Source organism: Neomonachus schauinslandi, chromosome 11 (genome assembly GCF_002201575.2).
Source record: "Neomonachus schauinslandi chromosome 11, ASM220157v2, whole genome shotgun sequence".
Classification (NCBI taxonomy): domain Eukaryota; kingdom Metazoa; phylum Chordata; class Mammalia; order Carnivora; family Phocidae; genus Neomonachus; species Neomonachus schauinslandi.
The window spans coordinates 104,737,509-104,745,968 of NC_058413.1; the positions used below are offsets into that span (position 1 = coordinate 104,737,509).

At 41.3% G+C, this 8,460-nt stretch overlaps 1 pseudogene; it reads left to right on the top strand.

Annotated features, from left to right (window-relative positions):
• Positions 1-270: 270 nt before the first annotated feature.
• Positions 271-1,138, top strand: LOC110586323 (annotated as a pseudogene).
• Positions 1,139-8,460: the final 7,322 nt, after the last annotated feature.

Consider the following 8,460-nt stretch of genomic DNA (forward strand, 5'->3'; position numbering starts at 1 on the left):
ATACTCAGGCATACTTTCATGACATCTCAGAGCACTGGGGTTGAAGAGAAATATCCTAAATACCTTAAAGCTCCCAAAGGCAGAGGCGGGCTGGGTCCCACACCGGGTGGGGTGTGTGCCCCAGCTGTGGGCACTGTGACTCCTGCAGGTGGGGCCCGTGTCCAGAGGAGTGCGTTCGGAGCAGTGTTTCCTGTTCTCTCCCCCTGTGCAGCTGCACGTCTGCAGCTCGGGCCTTGCCTGACCCAGCCCAACCAGGGTTCCATTTTGGAAGAGCTACAGAAAGATCTAGAGGAGGTGAAGGTGCTGCTGGAAAAAGCCACTAGAAAAAAAAAGAGTATGTGATGCAGAGAAATCCAAGATCCAGACAGAAATCAAGAATGAGGGGTGCCTGGGTGGCTCAGTCATTAAGCGTCTGCCTTCGGCTCAGGTCATGATCCCAGGGTCCTGGGATCAAGCCCTGCATTGGGCTCCCTGCTCAGTGGGAAGCCTGCTTCTCCCTCTCCCGCTCCCCCTGCTTGTGTTCCCTCTCTCGCCGTGTCTCTGTCAAATAAAATTTTAATTAAAAAAAATCAAGAACAAGATGCAGCAGAAATCACAGAGAAAAACAGAACTTCTTGACAGTGAAAAATCCAGCTGCTGTTGTTGCTCCCATTATAATGGGATATACAGTGAAAATCCATAATTACAGATGGGAGCAGTCAGGTAAGTTTATGAAAATCTACATCACCTTAACAGGAGTTCATCAAGTCCCCACTGAGAATATGCAGGTGCATTTCACAGCGAGGTTATTTGATCTTTTGGCAAAGAATCTAAATGGGAAGAGTTACTCCATGGTTGTGAACAATCTTGAAACCCATCTCCACGGAAGGAAGGTCAAAAAAAAATTAAGACAGATACTGTTCTTACCCTATATAGAAAGAAAGCAGAAAACACGCGGTGGGACTACCTGACTCAGGTTGAAAAAGAGTGCAAAGAGAAAGAAAATTCCTCCTAAGACACTGAAAAAGATCCCAGGGAGGGATTGATGAATGTGCTACAGAAAATATATGAATACGGAAACGATGATATGAAGTGAACCATTAATAAAGCCTGTGTGGAATCCAGAGAGAAGCAAGCCAAAGGAGACACAGAATTTTGAGACTTTAAAGTCATTTTGGGAACCGTGATGGGGAAATATTGAGGTTTCCAAAAATGAGGAAATGTTGGTGAGCTGCACAGATAAATCTGACAGATAACTACTCACACAGCCTTCTTCTAAGGAAAGGCAATGAACTCCCATTTCCTACTGGAGGATTTATTAAAATATGTTTATTAAACATTTCCCCCAAAGATAGTTTCCTTAGTAATCTGGACATTTTGTTCAAAAAAGGATAATACTGTATTCTCATGTGAAATGTAAAAAAAACAAGTCTTGCCTAATGATAATGCCACATTGTGTTTATTTTTGTTCAGCTAAGAGGTAGAAAACAAAAGTTCTGGTTTACCTGTAAGTTCCTGACATCCGCTCCCACCACGTAAGAATAAGTAAAAATAAAACCTGAATTTTTGCATAAAATGCCAAAAAAAAAAAAAAAAAAAAAAGCTTCCAAAGAGAAAATGGAGGATGCTTTCAAAATTCTGAGGAAAAGGGCGCCTGGGTGGCTCAGTTGGTTAAGCGACTGCCTTCGGCTCAGGTCATGATCCTGGAGTCCCAGGATCGAGTCCCACATCGGGCTCCCTGCTCAGCAGGGAGTCTGCTTCTCCCTCTGACCCTCCTCCCTCTCATGCTCTCTGTCTCTCATTCTCGCTCTCTCAAATAAATAAATAAAATATTTAAAAAAAAAATTCTGAGGAAAAATTACTTCTAACCAAGAATTCTATACCTAGCCACACTAAGATCAAAATGGGGATAAAATAAAGCCATTTTTAGGGAAGGATGGCATGAGATGGGGGGGGTGATGAGATAGTTGCTGGTTTAAACATTTGAATTTTATTCTCAGAGATGGGAGGCCACTAGAGTTTTCGAACCAGAGGAGAGGCAAGACCTGATCTGTGTTCAATCTTACAGTCTATTTTATCTGATATTAGATCTTACAGTCCATTTATCTGACACTTTATCAGTCTAGATCTCTTATGCCTGCTGTTTACATGGCATCTTTTTCTATTCTTTTACTTTCAACCTATTTGTGCCTTTGAATCCAAAGTGTTTCTCCTGTGGACAACACATAGTGGGAACATTTTTTTTTTCTATCCAGTCTGGCAACCCCTTTCTTTTGATTGGAGGGTTTAATACAATCATATCCAATATTGTTATTCGTATGGCTGGATTGTTAATTACCATTCTGCTTTTTGTTTTCTGTATATCTCATAACCATGTTGTTCCTATATTCTTCCTTTACTACCTCCTTTGACTTAAGTGGATAGCTGCTAGTGTACTATTTAAACTCCCTTAAGGATTTTAAACTATGTATTTTTTTAGCGATCTTCTCCATGGTTGCTCTAGAGCTTACAATACGCATCTTAACTTATTAAAATCTCCTTCAGATTAACACTAACTTAATTCCAGTAAGACAGTGAAATCTATTCTGTATTGCTACATTCTCTTTTTTTTGTGCCTTATTGTTATCCATATGAATGCCTAATTGCAAACCCAACAATACGTTGTTGAAATCACTACTTTTTATAATACTGTCTTTTATGTAAGCAAAGAGAAGAAATAAGAGCACAAATATCTTTGTAGGAGTTTCTTAAAATACATTCATTTTCTTATTTATCAGGTGGGGTTATCTTCATTTCTCCCTGTGGATGAGAGGACCTCCTGGTGTCACTTCCTCAAGCTAACATAGCTTCATCCCACTCTCATCTTTGTGATGTTATTAATATATTTCTATGTATTATAGGTCCAAAAATACAATTTCACAGATATTGTTTTAAATTAGAAGAAAAAATAAAAATGTAACAATATTGTCTTTTATCATTACCTCGATTTTTATCAGCTCTGTTTTTTTGATGTCGATTCAAATTACCATCTGATGTCACTTCCTTTCAACTTAAAGAACGTCCTTTAGTATTCCTTATAAGGCAGCTCTGCCAACAATCCGTTCTCTCAGTTTTTATTGATCTGAGACTGTCATATGGGATTCTTGGCCGAGAGATTCTCTTTCTTTCTGTGAATATTCTGTCACACTGCCGCTAGCCTCCATTATTCCTGATGTGAAGTCAGCTGTTAATCTTACTGCGGGGAGTCCTGTTTCTCTTGATGCTTTCAAGAGCTTCTCTGTATCTTTGGCTTTAAATGTTTTGCTATGATGTTTCTGAGTATGAATCTCTTGTTTATCCTGCTAAGAGTCTGTTCAACTGCTTATATGTGTGTATCAGCATTTTGTTTTTTTTTTCCACTGTATCTGTAAAGTTTTCAGCCATGATTTCTTTGAACATTTTTTCTGCACCTTTAATCTCTCCTGGCATTACCATTACATGTATGTTGATGCATTAAATGGTGTTTCACATTTCTCTGAGACTCTGTTCATTTTTCTTTATTCTACTTACTTCTGTTCTTTGGGTGGTGTAACCTGTATTGATCTGCTTTCGAGTTCTCTGATTTTTCTTCTGCACAGTCAGATCTACTGCTGAGTTCCTCTAGTGAATATTGCTTTTCAGTTATTGTACTTCTAAACTCCAGAATTTACATCCAGTTCTTTTTGTAATTTCCGTCTTTTTACACTAGTTGATGTGTCACCATTACCATCCTGCCTCTAAATCGTTAAACATGGTTTCCTTTAGGTCTCTGAACATATTTATAAGAGCTGCCTGAAAGTCTGAGTTGGCTGAGTCCATCATCTGGGCCCCTTCAAAGGCATTTTCTATTGTCTACTTTTTTTTCCTGTGTTTGTATCACAATTTCCGGTTTCTTTGTAGGCCTCATTTTTTATTGAAAACTATACAGTTTAGATAATATGATGTACAAACTCAACACTGATCCCCCCCTCCCTTTGGGAAGCATTTTGGAACTAAATTTGTTTCATTTGATTTTTTTTTGTGCAGCCTCTGATACCTCAGTCTAGATTTCTGTCTTTGCTTGTTTTTCCTCCTGTTCCTAGGGATTACCCTTTGGGGGGCTGTGTGAACCACTTTTTGATCAAAGATTGTGCATAAACCCCCTTAGCAACTTAAATATACACACTTACCATTAGATCTATGTGTGGCTTAGAGACTGCTTTTGTAGTTCAGGGAGTTTGCCACTTTGTTCCAGGGCCACTAGCTCAGTTTTCCTCACCATTCACTCTGGAGAGGGCACAGCCCTGAGTATGCACAGTCTTCCAGACCGCTAGGGAAGAGTGTGATTTTATGTTGAAGCTTGGCTTCTTAGGAATCACCCCTGGATCAGAGTAGCTTATTGTTCAGCCAGTGTTTGGCCAGAGGTTGTACTTACTTTCCTCCGAGGCAGTAAGACTTTCATATTTTGCTGATGGATCTGTGTGTGGGAGTTGGGGAACATCATTAAAAAGACATGACTGTTGACTGACCTGTGAGCTGGACCCAGGCACCTGAAGGCTCCTCACCCCCTCTCCCGTCCTTGGGATATGGTTTTCACTTGCCTTTCCCACCCCACAGGCTTCTCCAAAGACACAGCCTTGAGATGATGATATGGTGTTGGGAACGCCTACACACTATATGTGACTGAGCCCAGTTAGGGCCTCCTCATAAACTTGTAAATTTTGGAGGGCAGGTGTTGGGATCCATTCCTATTGCTGCTGCCTGAGACAAGCCTTGTATATAAGTTCCCTTTGCTTATTAAAATAGCCACCTACCAACCTGGAGAAGGAGGATCCTGCCTCTTCCTTTGGTTTCTCCCTGCCCTGCATGTTTGGGAGCTGGGTTTTAGATTACACCAAGGAAGCTCCCAAGAGAGTTGCAAACCAAAAGTGGCTTAATTCACGCTTTCACATCCTCCCCCACATTCTGCTTTTATTGCTCCTGAGTGGGTACAGGTACATATGCAGAGCCTTCTAGATCCCCAGACATGAGAGTGACCCATGCAGACCCTTCTCGGTGAGCTCTTTCTCTACTGCTAGTATTGGGCATCACTAGCCCTCTTCACTGCACACCACCAAGATACCTACTGTTTTCAAGAAAACCCTAGGCATGAACTTCTCTATTTTCTGTTCCAAATAAATTCAGTTCTCTGAGGCAGAGTTGTGGGGTTCTCTGTCCTTGCAGCCTGCCTCTTTTCCTGGGAAGAATTTCTATACCATCCCACTGGAGCTCAGGACAGCAACAGCCCTTGCCATGCAAATGGGAGCTGGATGAGGGAAGGAAGTACCAATCCTGTCGGGTGCACCTGCCTGGAATAGGGCTTTTGTGACATAGGCTGGGAGGGTGGGGGGCAAGTAAGAGACATCGGCCCACCCCTTCTGAAACAAAACATTAGCCCTAGAAGTTGGGGGTAGAAAAAGCCCCCTTCTTGGCTACACCTGCTCCAAGTAGTGTGCCTCTGTTAGAGCTTCGGTCATGTGGAGTTGGGGGAAGAGAAGATGGACATAGGTTCTGGTCCAAATGCCACAGACTCATTGTTCTGAGATTTGGTAGATTTTCTCAAATAAATGTTTCTCCATTTGTTGTATGTTCTAAGGACAGTTTCCAGAGGCTTTCAATAGTTCATATATATATACAAACTATACTTATAATATATATGTAAAATTTTCATCAAAGTATTATTTTGCTATACAAAGAATCCACTGATCTCCTCATACCATCATTCCATAAGTTGCAACCCTTTTCCCTGCTGTGTAGGGAACAGGAACAGAGGAGAAGCAGTAAGCTCTGTATTAAAAATGTCCATCATTATTATTTACATGTGCAATGCCTTTAATACAGCCTGATACACAGCAGTGCTCACGAATGTTAGCTTTCTTTCTGGGTGTTTTTCAAGGAGGACTGTCCCTCAACAAAGGGACCCCAAATGCTCTGAGATGCCCCCTCAAGAAAACTGTTCTTACTTGCCAATTTCCCAATTCAACCAAGATTTTCCAACCCCAGAAATGCCACTCTGCCAGCCTTCCCCAAACTAGCCTACCCCTCCTGTTAAGAGGCTCCTGAGCTTCCTGACCAGGTCTGGACCCAGATGCCCAGATTCCCTGATTCCCACCTTCCTTGCCATCTCACAGTTTTCTGTCTTTGCTTCAAATTTCTCAGTTATGATACTCATCCTGCTTCCATAAACACTTGCCAGTTCCAACTTAACGTGTTCATGCCAGCCCATCTGCAACCTCCTCCTGTATTTGTTACCAGCCCCTAGAAGCCTCACTTGCTCAGCCTACCTGGTCCCCACCCCCAGATACAGTCCACTCAATCCAGCTACTCTGGCCTCTCATTGGGGTTCTGTTCTTCTCTTTTGGCGTCTACTCATGTCGATCTTGCCCTGTCACCTAGTTGTAGTTGCTGCTGACACACACACTGGAGTTTTACTCATTATTTACGCCTATCTTCCAGCTCCCCTACACTGTTTTGGCTCAGTGACTTTCTTTAATTTTGTGAGTAGAGGTGACATACAATGGTACATTACTTTCGGGTGTACAACATAGTAGTTCAATGCTCTATAAGTTATGTTATGCTCACCAGAAGTGTAGCTACCACCTGTCACCATACGGTGCTATTACAATATCTTGCCTATATCCCATATGCTGTACCTTTTACTCCCATAACTGGTTCATTCCCTAACTGGAAGCCTGCATCCTCCACACCTCTTCTCCCTTTTTGCCCAATTCCCCACTCTCCTCTGGCAACCATCAGTTTGTTCTCTGTACTTTTGGATCTGATTCTGTTTTTTATTTATTCATTTGTTTTGTTTTTTAGATTCCACATAGGAGTGAAATCATATTGCATTTTTCTTTCTCAGTCTGACTTATTTCACTTAGCATAACACCCTCTAGGTTGGCTCAGAGACTTCTTAATGGGCCCTCCGTATCAAGCATCCTCCCAATACAACTCTAGACTTCTCACTTGGTTCCAGCTTCCAGTTCCTAGCACTCACCCAAATCACTACTCTCCTGTTATCTTGTGCTTTTTATCTGATCTTTTAGTCCCGTCTCTTTGTCTTGTTGCCTACTTTCCAAAGCCAAAAATGTATCTCTAGATCTCCATTTGAACTAGAATTGACTGACTTGCACTTTGCACGTTGTGCCCAGCATTAAGTACAGCATACAGAATAACCCAAAACAAAGAGATCTTTAATAGGGGCGCCTGGGTGGCTCAGCCGTTAAGCGGCTGCCTTCGGCTCAGGTCATGATCCCAGGATCGAGCCCGCATTGGGCTCCCTGCTTAGCGGGAAGCCTGCTTCTCCCTCTCCCTCTGCCCCTGCTTGTGTTCCCTCTCTTGCTGTCTCTCGCTCTCTCTCTCTCTCAAAATAAATAAAATCTTTAAAAAAAAAAGATCTTTAATAGATCACAGTGGCTTTAAAATAAAACAAGTATCTGAAAAAACTTGAAATCAGACTACAATAAAGGGAACTATGATCTAAAAGAGCTCAAGATCCATGAGGGCAAACATTTTATTTATCACTGTATCCCAGCACCTACAACAGCACTTGACATGTAATGTTCCCAATAAATATTTGTAGAACGAATGAATGAAAAGTTCAAGAGAATTCAGCTGACCACAATGATTAGAAACATTTTTGCATTTATACCCCGATTTGCCAAGACTCAATATTCTAATTACATCCATATGGTGCCAGAGATTATTTCTAAAGACATCATCTCTGTGATCCTAGCACCTTATCTATTCTTTCTTTAGTATTCATGTATTCTAACTCCCTTCTAAAAGATTTTTTTTTTTTGCTTCAAACTCTATCCAAATCTTTAATATCTTGAAATTTTGTTTGGCATGCTGGATAAAGCTACTCCAACTCCGATCATAGGTTCCTCACTTAAACCATCATGACTTTGTCTGCCTGTTGAACTTCAGGGCAAGATGGGAGGGGTTCCGAGGGGGCCATGTTCCTTTGTAAATGTGTTGTAGGTAAGAAGACGGCTTGGGTGTTGGTCAGATCTGAGTTCTCATGTGAAGTATTTGTCTAGTTCTAATTAGTAACACTCTAATGGCAAAGATGCCACTAATTTTATGTATACTTTCCCTACAGCATGAACACTTGTGTCAAGTTGTCTGTTTCTCCTGATGTGGGCAGGAATCTGCTTGGCATTTCTCTGAATTTGTGATGCTTTTGATCATTTTCCATCCAAGCATAGAGCGTAAAGAAGTGTAGAAAGCCTGAGAAAATGGCAGAGATGATGACTCCCTGTGTAAACACACTAGAGAGAAAGGTAATAAATTGTAGCTACTTTCACTTGTTTTTAATTTCTGACCACTAGTGTAAGTAACTTCCATTTGCTTCCCAAAAGATTCACAAAAATTGATTTATTTTAGCCTGGTCTGGTGGGAAAGCAGAGTACATCTCCTTAATAGGTCATATTATCATAATTT